The sequence below is a fragment of the Meleagris gallopavo genome, chromosome 12 (genome assembly GCF_905368555.1).
Source record: "Meleagris gallopavo chromosome 12, MGAL_WU_HG_1.1, whole genome shotgun sequence".
Classification (NCBI taxonomy): Eukaryota; Metazoa; Chordata; class Aves; order Galliformes; family Phasianidae; genus Meleagris; species Meleagris gallopavo.
This window is the reverse complement of record NC_139415.1, coordinates 16,437,473-16,457,786: the sequence shown is the minus strand read 5'-3', so window position 1 is coordinate 16,457,786 and position 20,314 is coordinate 16,437,473. Positions and strand designations below refer to the sequence as shown.

The 20,314-nt window shown below is 45.2% G+C and overlaps 1 protein-coding gene across 2 annotated transcripts in view; it reads right to left on the bottom strand.

Annotated features, from left to right (window-relative positions):
* The window catches only part of MEF2A (myocyte enhancer factor 2A), a 76,980-nt gene extending 57,669 nt beyond the window's left edge, over window positions 1–19,311 (bottom strand). Inside the window, exon 1 of one of the 2 annotated variants that reach the window (XM_085234383.1) lies at window positions 18,982–19,311. The gene's annotated coding sequence lies outside the window, so the exon portion shown is untranslated. Of the gene's footprint in view, window positions 1–18,652; window positions 18,704–18,981 lie in introns of those variants that run through there. The other variant, XM_085234384.1, reaches the window with a different exon arrangement.
* Between the last annotated feature and the right edge of the window lie 1,003 nt (window positions 19,312–20,314).

Below are 20,314 nucleotides of genomic sequence, written 5' to 3'. Positions count from 1 at the left end.
CAGGATGGTATCTAAGTAGTGCAGCAGTCATTGTACGCACAGGACCTGCTCACCTAACAGCCAAACTAAAGGAGCCACTACAGAGTTCTGAAGAAGGAGATCCATCTGGTGGGAGCTCAAAAGAATGCCCAGAAAGATTCCATCGAGGCCCCAGCCAAGGATCAGATCAATATCCACACATGAACTACATCACTGAAACCTTGAACAAAGCAAGGAGTATTAAGAAAGGCAAGATATCACAAAAGCTGGACCTTACTGTATGGTGAGCAGCCTGTTTGCTATTGCATTAAGCAACCAGGAATCTGAGCCTAAACATGCTCAGATTGCCATAGACTTTCCTTGCTAAAAATCTCTCCCATTGAAACAAGTATATTCATTTAACTAAGACAAAAGCACTTGATGCAAATGCAAGCTTTCTGGAACTGCTCAGGAGATGTCTCTGACTTTCCTGCTCCACTGGCCACGTTCTGCTTGGTGCTAGGGCTGCCCAGAGCTGATGATAATCAGGATCAGTCAGAGATCACAGTTCAAAATGCAGCTGGACACCCACACCCACCATTAGGTATTAAAAATGGGGGGAAAAGTGCAGCTTACTATCCTTATTTTGAGAAAGGAAAAAAATACATATCCTCACTATCAAAGTGACTGGCAGAAATGCCAACAAGCAGTCCTACAGACTCTTCTGAAGGGCAGGTTACATCAGCAGCTTCAGTCTCCTGCACTATTAGACAGTCAAAGTGGACATCTCAGCATAAAATTATTGTATCAGTGATTTATACCTGCTAGGAAAATGACAAAAAACAACATCCATGGTTGGATCCCTTCCATCCATGCTGCTTTCTTGTTCATCTCTGACAAAGACTACCTAAGAGCTACAGAGCATATTTGAGTTGTAAAACAAGCACGTAGAAGTTAAGACATGAATGACTTCAGCCACATGGCATTAGCTGGAACTGCTGCGGTTCACATTGACTGCTGTACCTTATTTTGGTAAGAGCAGTTACGTTCCATTATAAGACACGAATACTGCCTGTAGTCCTGCTAGATGGCTAAGTGCAGTCTGCAGTGGGCAAGTTCAGAGAGCTGTGACAGGCCTGGAGCAATGAGTGGTTAAAATCAGGGTTCAGCTCCTGCACATGAAGTGACAAACTTAGTCAGAATACATCAGTGATTTATTCTAACAGTATCACTGGAGTGCATGAAGAACTTGCTCTCTGTGGTATGACAACAGAGCATTTAATCTTCATGAAGAATCCCAAATGTATCAATGAAAGTTAACTGTATATAGCTGAATCAGATGCTTATTCTGGTTCATTATTCTATAGCATCTTATTTTATTCATTTTAAGTAAATCTTCTACTAACACATGACTACACGGAGTTATATTAATATAAAAGGTGAACCACAGCCAACTGACATGCACTTCACAGCTGAGAGAAATTTCAAGAACCCGCTTAGAAGTGTCACACTTAACCTCCTTTCTTCTCTAAGGCATCTTAACGCTTAAAAAAAAAAAAGGTTATTGTTGAGTTCTCGTGGCTTTTGGTACGTTAAAACCTTCTTACTTGTACATGCTGACTTGAAGTCTTGCAGCAGCTGAAGCAATAAATATTGACAGCTCGCTGGCAAACAGCAGAGATACCAGCACTCAGTCTCCAATTTCACTTGCATCAGCAAAGACAGACCCTAGAAGGGGCAGTGCATCTTGTGTCTAAAATGCACACTGCTATTACTGCTGCCTTTGTATTAAAAACACATTTTACCCTCTGAGACCAGAGCATTGCTGAGCACGCCCAGAGCACTCCGAAACCCTTCACTTAGCTATTAAATCTCATTGCAACATACAGATACATAACAACAAAGCTGACTCTGCCCACAAAGCACACTGCAAAAAAACTTGTGATTATCCACTTCCATTCTTCCACGTCCTTATATTGCTCAGCTCATTCTCCTCTGATTCTTCACACACTTTGCATGAGGCCACATTTTGCTCAACAAAAACTAAACAGTCAATTTACAGCAAACATGTGGGAAGCCATATGCCGAATTAAGAGATACTCTGACAGCACAAAAGAAATTGAAAAAAAAAGTTAAATGGATTTTAATTAAGAAATTGTGTTGGTGATGGAGTTCTGCTTTCTTCCCAGTTACTTCATAAATCCTTTACAACAGAAAAAAACAAAAAACAAAACAATAACAAAAAAAAAAACACACACACACACACAAAAAAAACCCACCACGGAGACTGACTTTGTTCTCAAAGCTTTTGCTCATGGTTTCATCTGAAGCGAGGAGATCTTCACCCTGGCACAGACACACCTAAGTTTACAGTCCGTGTCTGTATCTGTACGAATTCACCAGCAGGCAGTGCCGACACGTTCTGCAGTACGCAGCTCTGATGGGTGCAGCAGTGGGCACTTCCTCTGTGCTATCACCCTTTGCCTGCTTTCCAAAGCCAGATATGAAAGAAAACGAGCTTACCTCATAACTTCAGGCACACACTGACCTTAACACGTTACTTATACCAGTACCTGTGAAGATTTCTCATTACGACTTTCAAATTTTCTTTCCTCTTTCTCTAACACTTAATATAATCTATTTGGGTGGTAATATCTGATCAGCAATTTTAACAAGCCTACCTTAGATGACAGATGACAGGTACCTCCCTCTGTATGCATCACTCTTTCAACAAACAAACTCTGCAGCAGAGAAAGAACGACAGCATACAGATTCTGAAGACATAAATGCACAGTTCATTAATTGCTGAGTTGGTTTATGGCATAGGTACACATAGGTACCACATCTAGAAAGCAGTGATGCATTGAGGTTTCATTTAACCAGAGTAAACTATAATTTCTCCTTTTAGATTTTAATGCTACTAAGTCTGTCCAACTGCAATATCTGCAAGCTGTCAATTTGGACACACACACACACAAAAAAAGAAATACTTCTCTCCAGTGCATCTTCAGACTCAAAATTACATTTTGATCAAATGGCTGCCCTTGCCTAATTCTTTCAGTAGATGGAACTGATGCCAGAATATTCCTAAAGAGGATGGCAATGCTCCCAATAGGCTTCACACATGCAGGTGAGACAGCTGCCACACCTCACCCTCATCCTTTTTTGAAACAAATCCAAGTCAGCCTCAAGGACAATGCTCACTCCAAACAGCTGGAAGGAAGCAAGGCACCAAATGGACCAGAAGGTCCCAAAAAGTAGAAGACAAGCACGACTGAGGATGGCAGCAGAAAGAGTTAACAACGAGTGCATCTGTGGTGCTTCATCCAATACGATGCCACAAAGACGAGCACGTGTTTGTCTTAACTCAGCAGATTCAAACAAACACTAAAAAGGGACTTCAAGGAAGAAGATGGTATTCTTTGACTCTCTGGACACAAAATCAGTTAAGGTGAACTCAGTTCTGTACAAACTGCTTGTATTAAATTTTTCCCATAAGTGACATTAGAGTTTAGCTCTGCTACAGCAAATGCACGAGGAGGCCCACATTCCAATCAACCATCTGAAGGGAACAACTATGCCAGCAGAGCACTACATGTGCCAGCACTGCTTTAACCCATTTACTACTTGAAAGCACACACATAATCCTTGGATTTATGCGATTTATGTTACGAATTTTTATGATTCAGGTCTCTGAAGCTAATTGGTTCATCCTTCTCTTGTTATGCAAATTTAAGGAATAAGTTACAATGTTACAGACCATAACGTGATGTATACAACTGATGAAATTTAAAACAGGAAGCATTTTTAGCTGGATAGGATATTCAGTTATATTTGGAACGTTTTACTGGTTTACTACATCAACTGGGTACACAAGAGCTACTGGAACATATAACTGGAACAATAATAAGGCAAGTTTCATGGCATAATGTCCCAACAATTTCATAGCAGATGTTCTCCATAAAAGATATTGACATATAAAGGCACATTATCACCACATCTATTGACATACAATTATAGACACGCTGGCATATAAAAAGTACAAATAAATCTGAGTTGTCAAAATTAATGAAGCACGCACTTCAAATATTTTATCAACCTCTGTTGCTACACTTTCCTATGTCGTACTGCAATAAATGATACACCAGAGAAAGGCAGGCTGGTGGGGAATGGAAGGCAATCTCTCCTAAGGGCTGCCAGTGGACTAACATGGGACATTTGGGATAATACAGTTCATGGTCTCAGATTGCTGCCTCAGGGGTGAAAAATAAAAAGAATAGATTTGATCACAGAGCTCAAGAGAGATAAAGAGGTAAAGAAAGTACCTGTATTTCATCAAATTCACATCCTTTTCTTTACAGATCAGGGAAGAAAGCCCAGCTCCTTAATCTGAAATACCCAGCACTGAAAGTGGAATGGCCGTCAGCTCCAGTACTGAAGCCAGAGGCAGCAGAACACGCAGAGCTCTGCTAAGTGCCCAGGCAGCTGGCTCACACACAGCTCAGCCTGCTGCGGCTCTGCTGAAATCGTATCCATGCTGGCTAGCTCTGAGTTATCTCACATACCTACTTGAGGTGCAACTCCACGCTTGCCACATGCTAGAAGCACATCTGGACACTGCTCTGCTTAGGCAGCAGCTTCTCGAGATTGCTCAGACATCACCAGTCCTCCTCACTGGAAGAAAGAGGCCTGCAAGCACGTTGTGGACATTGCAAGGGAACATGAGGCAAAGTACACTGCCCTGTGGTAAAAGACTGGGTTTCAAGTAGACTTCACTCAGACTGCATAGCGAGCTAATTAATTCCTTCAATTAGTCTGTAGAGACTAATAAACAAGCAGTTTATCAGTGACAAAACGATAAAGAATATCCCATTTTTACAGGAATGTTACAATATTTGCAATTCCAATTGCTCAAAGGCTAAATACCAAACTATCAGAAGCCCACAGGATGGTCCTGACACACTGACCAGTTTTATGCAGACATGAGAATTTCAGTACAATTAACAAACACAAAAGTTAATGTTATCTCTTTCATCCTTCATGAAGTTTAAGCCTACAGTGTCATTATAAGATGTCTCACACTACTCATGCCTCAGAAATACCCTACTGCCTACAGAATCACAGTGAAGGCATCATGTCATCTTTGGGCCACCTTCACCTCCAGCTCTGTGCAGCCATCAGTGAAAGCCCCCCACTCCCCGCCTCATGGGAGCACAGCCACTGCTGCTACAAAGAAATAAATTTCCTCTTTTTTTGAGAGCCATGGTTCACCTCTCTGCAACTGTGAACCACGTGAGCCCAGCCGAATTACTGCGTTCCAATCTTCTGCTTCCTGCTAGACTTTGCATTTGACATGCTGCTGCCCAAATACTTAACCCAACACTTCCTTATTTGCATCAGGCTCAAGTCCATTTTTGCATTACATCATATTTAAAAACTTATTTCCATCCTGATGACTCAAGAATTACATACCATTCTGACTCTCTATTAGAAAAGTCACAGCACTGAGAAATAAAAACAAAGCAAAGCACATTAGAACTGTACACAGGTTTATAGAAATTTGAGATCAGATTCCCTTGGTAAAGAAAGAAAACAATAAAGGCACGTAACTACCAAGCAAGTTACGTTGATAAAACACAGCAGAGCCCATAATCTTCAATATGAAGACAATTGTATCAAGATATGATAGAGATCGTATCTTGAGAGATATCAACACAAAATCTGTCTAGAAATAGTCACATTTTTTCATTCTTGTAATTAACACAAGTTTCTGATTGCACCAAGAAAACTATGACTTCCAGATTTGACCAACACAGTAAAACAAAAATTCAAGTGTTTCTACTGCAAGCAAACAATATCAGGGTCACAGGGGTCTCAGGTCATCCAAACCACATAGTAAAGAAGTGCTTTATTTTCTCAAAGCAATAACACGTAACTGGTCAGCTTTGGAGCATATTCAAAACACAAAGTAGAAGCTGGGAATAAAACTGTTCATGCAGTGTACCCAGCTGACTGAGCTGGAACTTTACTCGTGAGAGCATTACGTGACCAGAGAAAGAGAAGATATTAAGATAAGAAACAAAAAAAGAAAAGCTCCTTGTTGGGAGTAAAATTCACAAGACTCTTAGGAGAAAAATACACCAGCACTTCACTGCATACATCCGATAGAAAACTCATCATCAACCTACTGGGAAGTGCAATGAGTAAGAGCGATGGACAAAGCAGAAAAGAGGAAGTTAGGGAAGCTGAGGATAAAATACTTCAGCTCTACTTGCAACTTTCTCCCAAAAAAAGATTAGAAGGAACAAAAGTTGAAGCCTGACACATTCACTCTTCCAGATTACCACACCTAGGACCATACACAACACAGCTTCAGCTGTCAATATTCCTTCACTGCAGCCAAATCACTCTACATGCTATAAATGCTCTCCAAAACGCTGTTCCTTGTCAGAGTGAGAGGGCAGAACAGGGCCAGAGATTGTTAAGCCGTGCCCAGGCAGGGAGATGAGGATGAAGGTATTTGCACTGGGGTCAGAAAGCAATCAACCCACCCCAAAGGCCAGGCACCAAGCTTAAATTTCCTCAGCAGTAAAACACTCCAGCAAGGCGAGGTTTGCCAATAAAAGTTAGTTGCTGCTAAAGCAACTGACTAGCAAAGTCCTCCAGGCCACAGCAGAACTCTTAGTTTAAACTTCAGGTACCAGCTGGAGAAGTGGAAACAAATGGAAAACAGTCTCACAAATAAGAAAATTATTATTTTTAATCTTTTGTATTTTTCCATGACAAGAGCTGATGGAAGCTGTGCGTGGCAGAAGGAAGCCTCAGCTTCCTTCAGAGCTGAGCCTTCTCAAAGCCAGGCAGCCACATGGCCACGTCAAATACCGCTGCTAGGAGCCACCACCGCCATCAGCAGCCGCTGCCAGCACCGCAGCACCTGCAGATCCGAGCAGCTCAGCAGCCTCTGCCACACACAGCAAAACAAACCCAAATCTCTGTCTTGCTGCTCCTTGTGATTAGTGAAGGCCATCCGAGCCAACGCTGCTTTCTTAGGAGAGAAGCACCAACCTGGAGCACAGGCAAATTCTGGATCTACAAGTTTTACTAAAAGCCACAAATTTCATTTTAGTCTAACAGTGTAAATTACATATGTAAGGAAAAACGTTTGATTATTTTATGAAGGATGACTGATTTAAATTTACTGCAACAAATACCAGAAGTTGGGGCCTCCGTTTGAAGGCACTTTCAGCCTATTTGTATAGGCATTTTACAAAACAGGGCCTGATGAATCAAAGAACCTTCACCTGTTCCCATAATACATGAAAATGACCAAACCACATTAAATACAGAAACAAACTGAAAAAGAGAAAAGTTGGTTAGTGCTGCCTGTCATTTGTTTAACTGGAATGTATCAAAGAGTTTCAGCCTTCTTCTGCTACAGATACAAACCGAAACAGGAACTCACAGCTCCAAACCACAGGGGACCATGTGACAGCACTGCTGGAAACGCAGGTGTGGGGCACTGCCATCCTCAGCTCCCAGCAAACACCCAGGTCTGAACTGGTGTATTCCGCCTCTCTAAGGCGTCACAGAGAGGAACTGGACCCCTAAGAAACGCTCTCCATAAAGCAGCAACTTCGTCCCCTTTAGGAACTACAATTAGAGAGCACTGTGTGACACCAAGCAGTGAGAATAAAAGGAAATAAATACTTTGTGTGTGGGTATCCTACTGTGCCACCGGCTTACACAGCTATACTCAGCTAACTGGTTTAAAGGTAGCCTGCATACATTTTGTCTACACAAATTGCAGTCACACCTCTCATCCCAGTACAGCTTTACCTTTGATCTAGGAGGGGATCTGAGGAATTCTGGCTAAAGAGACTAAAAGACTATTTTCCTGAATTTGGTCTCTAATCTGAAAGACAGATCTAATTAGTATTTTTCCCCATCGTGAGCTGTTCAGTATAGTAGCTCAGCAAGTCTTTCCAACGTGATTAAGATAAGCCAAGGAAGCTGCTGTACACAAAGTAGAGGTGCCTGGAAGCTCGTTCCATGTCTGAGCACAGCGTGTGCCCCCATCAGCCTGCAGCTGAGCTCAGGGAATTCCAGGACAGCACCTCAGCTCTTTGGTGCATTCTGGATACCAAGACTGGCAATGCCAATACAGACCCAGAGCTACATTCGTTTGACTGACTTTACTGAGGCCCCCTCACAGCTCTGCTCAGTCCTGCAATGTAGGATTGTAGAGATGTTCTCTAAACAACAGTAACCCAACCAGGTATCGCTCATTTACCGTATGTTACTTTAGCTGGGCTCAAACCACCTCCTACTCCTAAATTAAAAATTAAAACAATTTAATATGGGGCTACAGCACAGGAGAAAGAATGACTGGGGTTCACATAGCTTTCTCAATCCATACAGCAGAAAGACAGTTCTGTACATACACACAGAAAATCACTAGAATGCCTTAGCTTTTTTTTTTTTTTTTTTTTGGATACACATGAGGTAAGTCAGGTATAGTGTATAATACAGGCAGCATGCTGCATTACAGAGATGACAATATCAAGATCTGACTAATGTGTATTAAAGAAAATGCTTGCACTACCATGGGAACGCTGGTAAGACTCACCCCTAAGTCAAGTAGACTAAAGGAAGCTTTTCTGTGTTAGCCTTCCCCTTCAAATAATCTCTGTACTACTCCTTCTGAGACACAAACATTAATACCTTAACAAGGAACAAACACACAGGCAATTTCATCTTCACAGATGTAAGGGGCACAAGGAACACCACAGAAAGGATACTACAGCCAAGGATTTGGCTGCAACAGTGAAGCAAATTCACTGAAAATTCATTGTAATCACTGTTCATGAATAGCAGAGAAACAAGGAAAAGTGAAAAATGAAGCCTTACAGAGGTTACCAAGCTTACTGGGAAGTAGAGCTCTAACAGGAAGAGAAGCAAACTCAATCTCTTCATCTTCACTGCTACTGTAACTCCATCTGTACACATGAGAGTGCCAGCAATGCCAGCAGACCAAGCTAGTTTAAAAATAAACTGCCTATAGACTTCCCTAGTTGGTGCCATTTACAAGAAAACCTCAAGCAACGCTGCAGCACACACAAGACTTTCACACACACAATAGTGTTGAAAACTACTTTTCTCCTTGAGTACTGTACCAAATCCACCTGTCTCGTGGCAGAGGTACTACATCAAATCCACCTGGAAGAGAAACTCAGTGTTAGAATTGGTTTGTAACCACCTTTTAGGATACAAGGCTGTCAGCCCAAATTCAGCAACTATGTAATACAAGCACTTCCACACGTCTTGTTGCAGGGTTTGAGAGATCAAAAGCCAGGACCTAAAAACGTCAATGCAGAAGGTTTTTGAGACTTGAGAATGAGCAGATTTTCCAGAAAATTATTTCTCAGTCTAAAAAATAGGAAAAGCTTTCCCTAAAAATCATTTCACTTGTTGAAACGCTGGAAGTATATTTTCTGCTTACAGTCAAGAGCAGACAGCTCTTCATATTTCCAGCACCAGCTACTAGGACTATACATCTGAGCAAAAACAACCACTGAGATCACAGTAAGAACTGAAACTGGATTTTAATCAAGAAAAAGCAAGGAAACTTGGCACATAATTTGTTATTATCTGTAGGATACCTCTTTTTCTGAAGCAGAAAAAAACCAAAACATACATTCCAGACATTACAGAATCGAGCTGTGAATCTTAACTGTATTTCACACCAAACTCCTCCTTCCACAGAACAAGAAATAAGAAGTGCCCTAATCCCTCAAACAACGTAGCAATAATTCACTGTCTATCATTTAAATGCATGCTTTACCCCTCAGAATCAATGTAAGTACAATCATTTTCATCAATATAAGCAATTGTTTCCTTGCTCAAATTTGTGTCTAAGGAGACTGTAACAGAAAAGGAAAGCTAAGACAATTATAGAAGGCAGCCAAACCCAGACACATAGTTCCAAGTATGCTGATATATTAATGGTAAGATACTTAGAAGTCTAAAGGTCTGAGACCAGAAATACATTTAACTTCAAAACAAGGAGGATGAGGCAAGATTACAGAGGCTTAATGCCTCTCAAGGGTAAAAGTTGATGAACCAATCCAGACATACTCAAGCTGCAAATGCAAAAGAGAACTTAAGCAAAGGAATACCTGTGGAACCAGTTTCTTATCTTCATTCTGTATCACTTGTATCTTGGTTGAAATAATTTTAAAAAATGCTACTTTCTAGTTAATTTAATTGTCTGTTGTCACAAACTCCTAAAGAAAAGCACCTGTAAATACTCACGCAGGTGGGCTGAAGCATTCCTGCTCAAGATGCACAGCTGCTTAGGGTCTCACCTGCTCCTCCATTCTCTGGGGAGAGCCCAGGCTGGCCCTTCACTGGTCCAATGCTGCTAACTGATCAGACTATTTTAAGATAAGCTAATTATGCCAGTGCAGTATCTTATAAGCCAATAAGACTAAGCAGAAGAGTCCATGAAGAATTAAAAGCAATGAAGTACGGATAAGACAGAATGAAGAATTGTGATCTCAGCTATTTGAGATAAGAAGTCCAGAGGAATTTGAGTCTGGTGAGTGACTCAGGATATCCAAATACTTACATTCTCCTGCGCCTAACAGTTCTAGCAGGTACCAAAGAAACTGCACAGGAAGGGCTGTCAATCCTTACGGCTTCAGAAAATTCTTAATTCCTGCCTCAGAGGACCAGCACAAGATCTCTAGGGCTTGCTTGTAGGCACTGCCTACATGCACGCAATCAGACAGCTACAGAAACAAATACAGATGCCTTAAAAACAAACAGATCTGAAGAAAAATCCTTAGCTTATGAGTTTGTCGCACAGAAAGTTTTCAAGAAGTTTATCTCATCATCTCCTCATTAACATTTCACCAGAGGAATGTACGATGGAAAAGCAGGCTGAAGCCTCTTTTGAGAACAAGTCAGCCAGCACCTTCAGGAATATCGAGGTAGGTTTTGTTACTCAACAATTCAGCCATAAAAATCCCACGTTTAAAAAAAAAAAAAAAACATTCAGGAAGTCCTCAGTAGAACACAGATATAATCACAGCCCATTCATCCTCATTAATAGCTTTGGATTTAGCCAGTGTCAGACAAGTACAACAGTGCAAGCACCAATTACTGGAGTGTTTCAGGGGTGCTGCAGAGCTCAGAGCTTGGTGGCTGCACACACCCCAGCTGCACCCCCACCTGCAGCCCCCAGCACTTCCCTGGGCAGGCAGGCACCTGTGCTGATGTAATGTAAAGAGAAATGAGCTGTATGGAAGGGAAGCTCTGGAAAATCAGGGAATAATGGAAGAGGCAAAAAAAAAAAAAAAAAAAAAAGGAAATAAAGGAAAAAATAAAGGAAGTTCTGTACGTTACTTGCAAAACCACTACTTAGCTCCTACTGTTCAGAATACATTGAAATTCAGTGTTTTTCACACTGATGAAGTAATGTAAGAGCTCCACTTTCTCCATGCATATTTTAGAATCATGAATAAAACGGGCTACGATACACAGAATAACAATTTAAATATAAAGATTGCCTGTGCTCACACCACACTTCATCTGCTGCAGAACAACACAGCCCTCATACTGAAGTCCTTTCATCTCATGAAACCACGCAGGTTGTGCCAGCCTAGAGCCAGTGCTGTAAGGACAGCCCAGAGATCCTTTAACGATTTCTGTCTCTCTCTACACAAAAAATGAGAAGGTAAAAAGAAAAAAAAAAAAAAAAAAAAAAGCAGCAGAACCCAAGAGCACCAGCACTACACCAGCATGGCTCACTGTGACGCGTGTCCTTCAGCCCCGTGCCAACACACGGTGGGTCAGGAGCTCAGCCAGGACCCCGAGCGCTGCACAAGCGTGCCAGGATCACCAGAGGGTGCTGCAGGGGCTCCTAACGTGCCGAGGCAGCGCCTGGGTTTGGATCACGAACAGGGGGCAAGTCCTTTGCTCCAGTTTATAAACAGTTGTGTTTTTTTTTTTTTTTTTTACGTGGGCCTCTCAGTACGCAGAATTTCAATCTCCTGTCGAATGACCTCTTCTGACTCCACGTGCAGTGATTTTCTGAAAGAATCTGGTCTGAGTTTTTATGTAAGCATCTCGAGCTAACACACAACAGTGTTCACTGTAAATACTCAGCGCTTGGCAAGAGGTTTCACAGACTAATCTAGGGCATCCTCAAAAGATAGCTCTAAAAGCAAGCGTGTCGCCATCAGGCTTAGCCTGACAGGGTGCCACCTCCTCAGCAGACACGCACGGGGAGCCCACACATGGAGGAAAAAGAGGGCAAGGCGCTGATCTGGAAGCCTCCCAGATCAGGCATGCCCCAAGTATCTGCGCACAGGTTTCCTAAGAGCAGCGGGTGGGACAACCGTGGGCTGTCAGCTCTGATCTCACCTCGCCGTGGATCCCAGGCCCTAACTAGATGTACCCCTGTAGAACTCAATCAGAAATCACTGTGAGCATCTTCCAGCAGGCAAAAAATAACATTTGAAATTTTCACTCTTCTACAGCTCTGTTTCCTTCCCTGAAGAAGAAATGATTTGCCTTCTAAAGTACTTCAACATGAATCATTCATGTCTTATATCCAAAATTTTCAGTAATTTCAACAAGAAATATCTCGAGTTCCTTGAAGCTACTGAATGAACAGCATGTAGTGATAAACAGTGACCAACAGCTTTGGGTTTTGTTTTGTTAACAAGGAAAACCCATTTGGCAGGAGTGCTCTGTGCTAACTCCCATTGCCTCCCCTCTCCCCTCGAATTTCAATTTATTGTAAACCCACGACAAAGCCTGGATAACTTTTCCAGTTTCTCTGTGGCCTCCACCAAGAACAAGCGCTCTGCATTTCTCTCTGATTTTGTAATACAGTTTGGTAAAACATTTTTAAATTTCAGTTAATCCAACTGACAGTTCCCCATTACTTTCTGATGGCTATTCAGGTTCGCAGTTTTCATTTTTATGAGACAGAGACAACAACAGCCTGTTTAAAACTGGAAGTTATCCTCCGATAAGCTAGAACATTATTACATGTTCTACACGCTGCTCGGGAATTTTTAGAGTATCTGTGTTAACAACCAGAACTTGTGCAAATAAGCCCATATTCCACCCCCAGGAGGCAGTGAGCACCAAGCCCTTCTCTGCAGCCACACCGCTGCCCTTGAAGGTGTTCTTCCAACTGAGTGCTTCCTCATGGTAACCATGAATACTTTTCCTGCTGGCACTTTTTTCCATAACTGAATCCAACAGCTCTCAAAATAAAGATCCTTATGTGTGATTCAATAACAAAAGGGAAGACACCACCATTGGGAATGCTAAGAACAAAATAAGGAAAACAACAAGAGAACAAAATAAATGGGGGGGGAGGGGAAGCCCTCGTGTTCTGAAAGAACAGAAGACATCAAGGAGTCCTAAAGGAAATCCTTCTTCCGCACTCCAAAACTTCAACTCTCAAAAGCCAGCAGTCCAAGTTAAAATGTATCACCAATCCAGACTAACCAAGATAATTTTACAGCTTACAGGCTCAGAAAGTTTAGGAAAAAGCCATTTCCCTTCCTGGCACACGAAGTGAAATGGTGCATCTCTCGCCATACCTTCTACTTTCCCTTCTTTTACCCCACTGACAAACCAGCTTCTGAGTACAGACAGATCTGCAATTAAAACCTCGTGTTATTATACATTAATTTTAACACCTTCTAGGAAAAAAATAAGAATAGTCAGTTAGTAAAAAACTCACTTTATTACCCTCACTGTCTGACAGCGTAACACAAAGCATGGCAATGAGGGAACATCTCAGTCTCTTCTCAGAAGACTCGGTGCTCTGAAGGCTCACAGTGGAAAAAGCAGCATTTGGAATTGCTGTAGGCACCATCTTACTGCAGCCACTCCTGTCAGCTTACAGCTTCTAAAACAGGATGCGTGCAGTCCTGTCAGGAAGAGGGCAGCTGCTGTGAAAGAGTGATACCAAACCCGAGACATCCTTAATGTTGATGACCTCATTATTTCTGAGCTATCCTCCACAGTGAGACCATCAATTAAATAACATTCAGAACATCGGAGAAAGATGCACACTGTCACTTTACTTCCATATCTGAGGGGAAAAAGAAATCCTCATCACTAATATTACCACCGCTTTCTCGGCCTCCTCAAGCCAAGCACTGCAGATTTTGCACAATCAAGGGGAAAACAAGCCAAGAATCACTTTACCTTCCAATGGTTTATTTAATGGACCTTTCACCGAGGGAAGTCTGTTCTGCCCCGCAGGCCCCTCACTGCACACACATCCCTCACTCGAGGTTCAATACTTCCTCACTCTCTGGCCTCAAAACTGTAATTCTTCCATACCCCATCTTTCTATGCTTCCTCTGCATCAGCAGGGACACCAAAATCACCTCCTCTCAGTCTTTTCTCTTGACTCCCAATGCCAATATCCTCATGGCAGAAATGTTTAAGAGCAGCACCGCTCAGTTACGGATGTGCTTACATAATCACATAGCTAAAAGTTTCCTGATTTATCCCTCTTGACCTTCTATAAATCATCACAGAAAATGACAAGACCAGGCCCAGGCACACTGGTATAGCACTCAACACCGACCCTGACCGCAGCTCTCACTGCACAGCTGATGACAACACGGTGCTCCTACAGCTCTACGGTTGGCCCTCACACAACACAAGTAACATCAGCCCAATCCGTGCAATCTTGACTTGCAATACTGCAAGCAAATGGTTTTCAAATGAGGCTGTTTCAAAAACACTTGCAGGGATTTAAAGGAAATGGAAAAAATCTTTCCCCTTCAGCCCCCTCCAGTCACCATTGTGAAAGTATCATAAGCAAAGCCATAACCATTCCACTCCCATTTTTAGGACACCTCCAGCCACAACCATGAAGGGAAACGTTTTTCTCACATTTACTGGCTCTTTATTTAAAAAAAAAAAAAAAATCACAATAAAAGATGCTTTGTCATCCATGACTGAGACACAGATGCTTAACTCAAAGGCAGCACCTTTACACAACTATGCCTGGCTGTTAATTCCTAACTCCTAACACCACTTTTTAAGCTAACACACGTAAGATAGGCATGTCACAACACTTAATAACCACTAGTGATGGCCCTGCCAGGCACAAGCAACATACAATGCACCTCAAACATTAACAGTGCACCTTAAGCATCTCAGTTGGCCCATACAGACTTCAGCACAATTGCAAATCTCTTCAGACACAGAGATGAGTACTACTGGAGACCTACCTCAATAAGCTTATCTAACAATACACTAGTTAATGCCATGAAAAATAATTCAATTAATCACACTCTTACTAAGAAAAATGTCTTTTTTTCTCCTCATAGGGGCACACCCATACTAACACACAGGTAACAAACACCATGCTGCTGTCCGTACAAAAGGCTCCACTTTCCTCACATAAAAGTTTTGAGAAAAGAGTGGCCACAGATTTGAGCTGCTTTTACCTGACAGGCATTCCTGCCTTATTCTTCCTGCAGCCTCAGATGAAGGGGTGAGGCAGAAGGAAGATTACCATACGCCATTTAACACATTCCCATTCAGCGAGAGCCCCGGTCGACAAGAAGCAGAGGGATGAAATGAAGCTGCCTTGGAAGATGTTCATTCCCCTTCAGTGTCAAATGGAAATGAGCGTATGCAGCACAGGGGTTTACTTCTCCAGATTTCTTCAATATATTTCTTTTTAGGAACATTCCCCTCAGAACCATTAAACATCAGTTTAAACAATGAGGTTGATAAACAGAAATAAGGAGTGCCTTAATGTGGAAGAAGAAAACCCACACCCTTCCCTTCAACTCCATGAGCAGTCACTCGAAAGAACAAATGTTGGAGTCAGAAGGCACGAGATGAGGGGAGCGGTGAAAGGCAGAATCCTACATCAGAATTTCACCTGAGAATTAAGCAGACAACACTACTGCAGACTATAAAGCCTCCACAGGATTAATTATTAGCACAGTGTGTGTGTGGAGGGGTGGGATCACTGCTGTGTTGCATAGCAGAAGCCTGTCTTAAACTCTGAGTAACACTATTTTGTCCATTCGTTAGACTCTCTATCAATGATCTGGTGTCAATAATCTACAATGTATTTTGCTTGGCTGAACTCATTTTTATAGGAAGATCAACAGAACCAACTTTGATGGGGAAAAAAAAGGGAACATTCTGCTGTAAGCTCACAAACTTCATAGCACACCAAAGCCATCCTGTAACCCCCATGGAGGAAGCCCTCACTGCAGGATCTGAACAGCTCCTCTGAAGGCACAGCAGTCCCATGCGATGGCAGAGGAGTTAAACCTTTTGATTCCACTTCAGGAACACAATGGCTTGTCCACTCAAATAACTATTGAATCTGCCTTCAACGCCAGCAGTAAGGCATGTAAGAAAAGAAAAGATAAAATAGGAACGCTGCATTTATTTTCTTCAGTTACTTTTCTGGAGCTGAAGGAATAGAGTCTGAATAGAAGACACCAGAACTCCATGTTATCATGGGCTGAGATTGTGACTTTTGTTCCACGTTAGCAATTAAAGAACACATCATTAAGTAGGCGAAACAAAAGTTTTCAAATATAAGAAAGTGAGAATTGAAAGCCACTTTGTGCATTAATACACAGTACTGATGTCAGCACGCGCTGCTCAAATTAAGGCACAGCGCCGTTCCACTGAGGAACAGTCAGTCACAGTGCTGTGCCCGGGCCATCAGGCTGCTGCCATGGCAGAACAGGCCCTAAGCCCAACTTCTACAGAGACTGTTTAATGGTATGGCCTTCAAAAATAAAAATCAATAATTTAATGAGGTGAAGTACGAAAATCTGCGTTTTCAGAAAAATGGCTTTTGAAAAGAATGCATTTAAGCTAAACTACAGACACCAGACATGCAAGGCGCAGCTATCCACAGTCACCACAAACCCAACTACCTCCTACTGAGGCAGAACAGGCAGCTGACAGAGCACTGCTCATAGCAGCGCTCATCACAGCCTTACAGCCCAGCTGCCACAGAGCCAACCAGGTGTGTGCTGCTGCTGGCCTCTGAAGCCGCTCTCAGCCCCAAACACACAGCGTGACCTCAAGGGGCCATCTGAGAAATCAGCCACCCCTCTGAACAGAGCCCCTAAAAGCTCTGCTGCACGCATCAACTTGTTTAAGGAAAACTGCATTCACTTCCAACTCAAGCAGGGGTTCTGAACAAGACAGGTCTTCTACCACAATGAGCCATTCTACTCCCCACAACTGCTTCAGCTTCCCATTCGGCCAACATGACTCAATGCTACAGAGCCATTTCCCCAGCTTCTGCAATTCAGTGCTCACTTGTTTCTCCATCCCATGTCCTCAGAGGAAAAAAAAACACTCCGTGACATTACAGCAATCTAAGCCCAGGTATCTCAGCATGCACAGAGTGCTCTATGGACCCCCCTCATTTAAGGGGTCCATTTACAGCAATCTAAATACACACCTGACAACAGAGCAAAACAAACACAAGTACAAACCAAAGATGAACATATTTCTACCATAACTTCCAACCTGCAAATGCCTCCTCACAAACAAAACACGGGAAACAGAACGCAGAGAAGGGCCCAGAGGAGCTGCACGGACGGCAGGAGGCTGCTGTGCACTGCAACGCTGCGATCCATCCCATCCCATCCCATCCCTCCCACCCAAGGATCCCTCCCTCTTACTGATGGAACTCTTCTACTACAACTGGTGGATGATGCCAACTGCATATTTAGAGCAGAATTAGGGAGGAAAAAACAACTAGCGAGGGCACTGGGGTACTCGGCTTCCTAAATTCCAAACTGAACGCCCTCAAACACCACACTTGTTTCCAGCTGGTCAGAACTATTATAATGCCTTCATATTGAGGTTCAGTTTTTTTCCTTTTCTAGCTTCTGTCTCACTGGTGGAAGTGTAGAAGGCTGCTTTATAATGACGCTCTTCAGAGGCCAGAAGTGTTAAAATTGTACCCTTCCTCAACAGCCTTTCAAAAAGGCGTATGGGTTTGCACACATTCTAGCACCTAAATGAAGAAAGCAGCTTAACAAGTGACCTCACAGCTCTCCCCCAAATGCAAACCTCAGTGCAGAGGAGGAAACACAAAGATTCCGTTCTCGTACGTGTGAGGTACCAACAAACATTTTAAATGCTTTCTGAAGACGGACGGGGCGGGGGTGCTGCTGCAGCCCCTGCTCGGGATGGTTAAGCACAGCGTACGACAAATAAAGAGCAGGAATAACCGTACGGATACGGGCACCCAACGCCAGCGCCGAGAGCCGCAGCGAAGTTTGAGAGCTGCCAGCCCACCTCGCGCTACATTGCAACAAAATTACATTACAAAAAGGCTCCGTTACCAACACCGCGGCAAACCGAGCATCATTTCCTCTCGTGCTCCCGCAGCCCCTTTCCCCCGCCGTTCCGGGCGGCTCGCACCACGTTTACACCGAAAGCCCGAAGGCCCCGTTCCCAGCGCCGCCCGGCCGCCCGCCCCGCGCGTTGTGCCGCAGGACCCGGCCGCGCTCCGCCGCTCCGCTCCGACCTCTCTCCTCCCTCCGGACGCCGCATCCCCCCACTCTCCCATTCGCGAGGACTTTTCTCGCCGCCGTTCGCACAACACTCCGTTTCTGCGCTTCATTCCCTCCCCGAGAGCAAAACTTCTCACCGATCTCTCCCTCTGCCCTCAGCTCCCCCGGCGCCTTGGCCTCGCACCCCGCCCTGACCGCCCCTCCCGGCCCGCCGCCGCCCCCGCCCCCTCTCGGTCCCCCTCCCCTCCACTTCCCTCTCCCCCCGCCGCCCCCCGGCACCTCCCGAGCGGAGGGGAGCGGAGCGGCCCGCAGGGCGCACAAAGACGCTCCCCGCGCCGTGCCCTCCCGCCGCCCGCCTCAGCCTCAGCCGCTGCCCCCGCCCGACACCCGCCGTCCCGGCGCCCCTCGGCTCGGGGAGCGGCCGCCCGCCCGCCCCCGGCAGCGGGGACCCCCCTCGCTCACTCACCCGCCCGCCCGCAGCCCCTCGCCGCCCGCCGCTGCCTCCTCCCCGCTGAGGCTCCTCAGGAGACACTGACACCGGCGCACGGATACCCGCTGGGCGCTATTTTTGGGAAACAAGGCCCGAGCGCGGCCGGAACTACTTCCTCTGTCACTCGCTGCTGAGGCGGAGCAGTGAAGTATCCTTCCGCCGTCTCCTCAGGGCGGGCTGACGCGTTCAGCCCAGCCAGGCCGTGGCGAGAGGAGGAGGGCAGCGTAGGAGATGGCGAAGTGAGCTCGCTCCCAGTGGCGGGGCGGGGAATGCCCCAGTTTTAGCGCCCGGCATCGCCGGATTATTTTGTTTTACCACGGGGAGCGGCCGGGTCTACATTCTTCACCGGAGACCCAATGGCGCGGCGCCGCCCGCCGATAGGGCAGAACGCCGGAGTGAAGGGCGAGCAGCAACCAATCGCAGCGCACAGAGTGAGCGGCAGTGCCCGCCCATCAGCACGTAGTGGAGAGGCGGGGCGTAACGAAACGTGGAGGCCTTGAGTGACAGGAGGGCGATCAATCGGAGACAGGGAGGGGTAACAGACAGCCAACCAAAGCGCAGCTGAGGCGGGCCTAGCGGAAAGGAAACCCTGAGCCACGCCCCTCCGTCCCGACAGCGGCGCATGCGTCCAAAGGCTCACTGTGTCGGGCCGCGAGTGACGCACGTAGCCCGGCCCGCCCCCTACAATCGGAAGGCGCATGCGCAGAGGCGCCTCCCGCTAGGGCAGGGCCGCGGCCCCACAGCGACGTGCCCGGGGTTGCCGAGGTAACGGCTGCGGCGGGGCCTGGGGCCCTGAGCTCCGCCCCGCGCCCAGACGCAGGGCGGGCCGCCTCGTCACGGCCTGCAGCCCCCCGGCCAGCCCCAGAAACGGGGGCCGCGGCCCCACAGAGCTGCCCCAAGGACGGCTTTGGGCCCTCGTGCGTTCCTCAGCTATCGTTCTCGCCCTCGCCCTGCTCAGCCATACCTGCCCTTAATTCTGCTCTAAAGAGTAAAGAGCAGCTGCAAATAGAAGACACGACAAAACTGGCGTCTTCCCCCCACAACAGAAGGCAGCAGCTGACCGCCCCAAAATAAAATTCTCCCATTAAGAAGTTCCTTGCCAAAAAAGCTACTGGGGCTCTTCCAATTCCCCAGCACCGTGTGGCACAGAGTGCAGAATGCAGAGCTGGCACCGCAGCCGTGTGTGGGACAGCAGCGCCCAGCTCTGCTCTGTGACCCGGCAGCCACTGGAAAACAGACTCGCTGATGGGCAACAGAAAATTAGGTCCCGAGATGGTTAGAAAGTGACACAGCAGCACCTCCAGTGCTT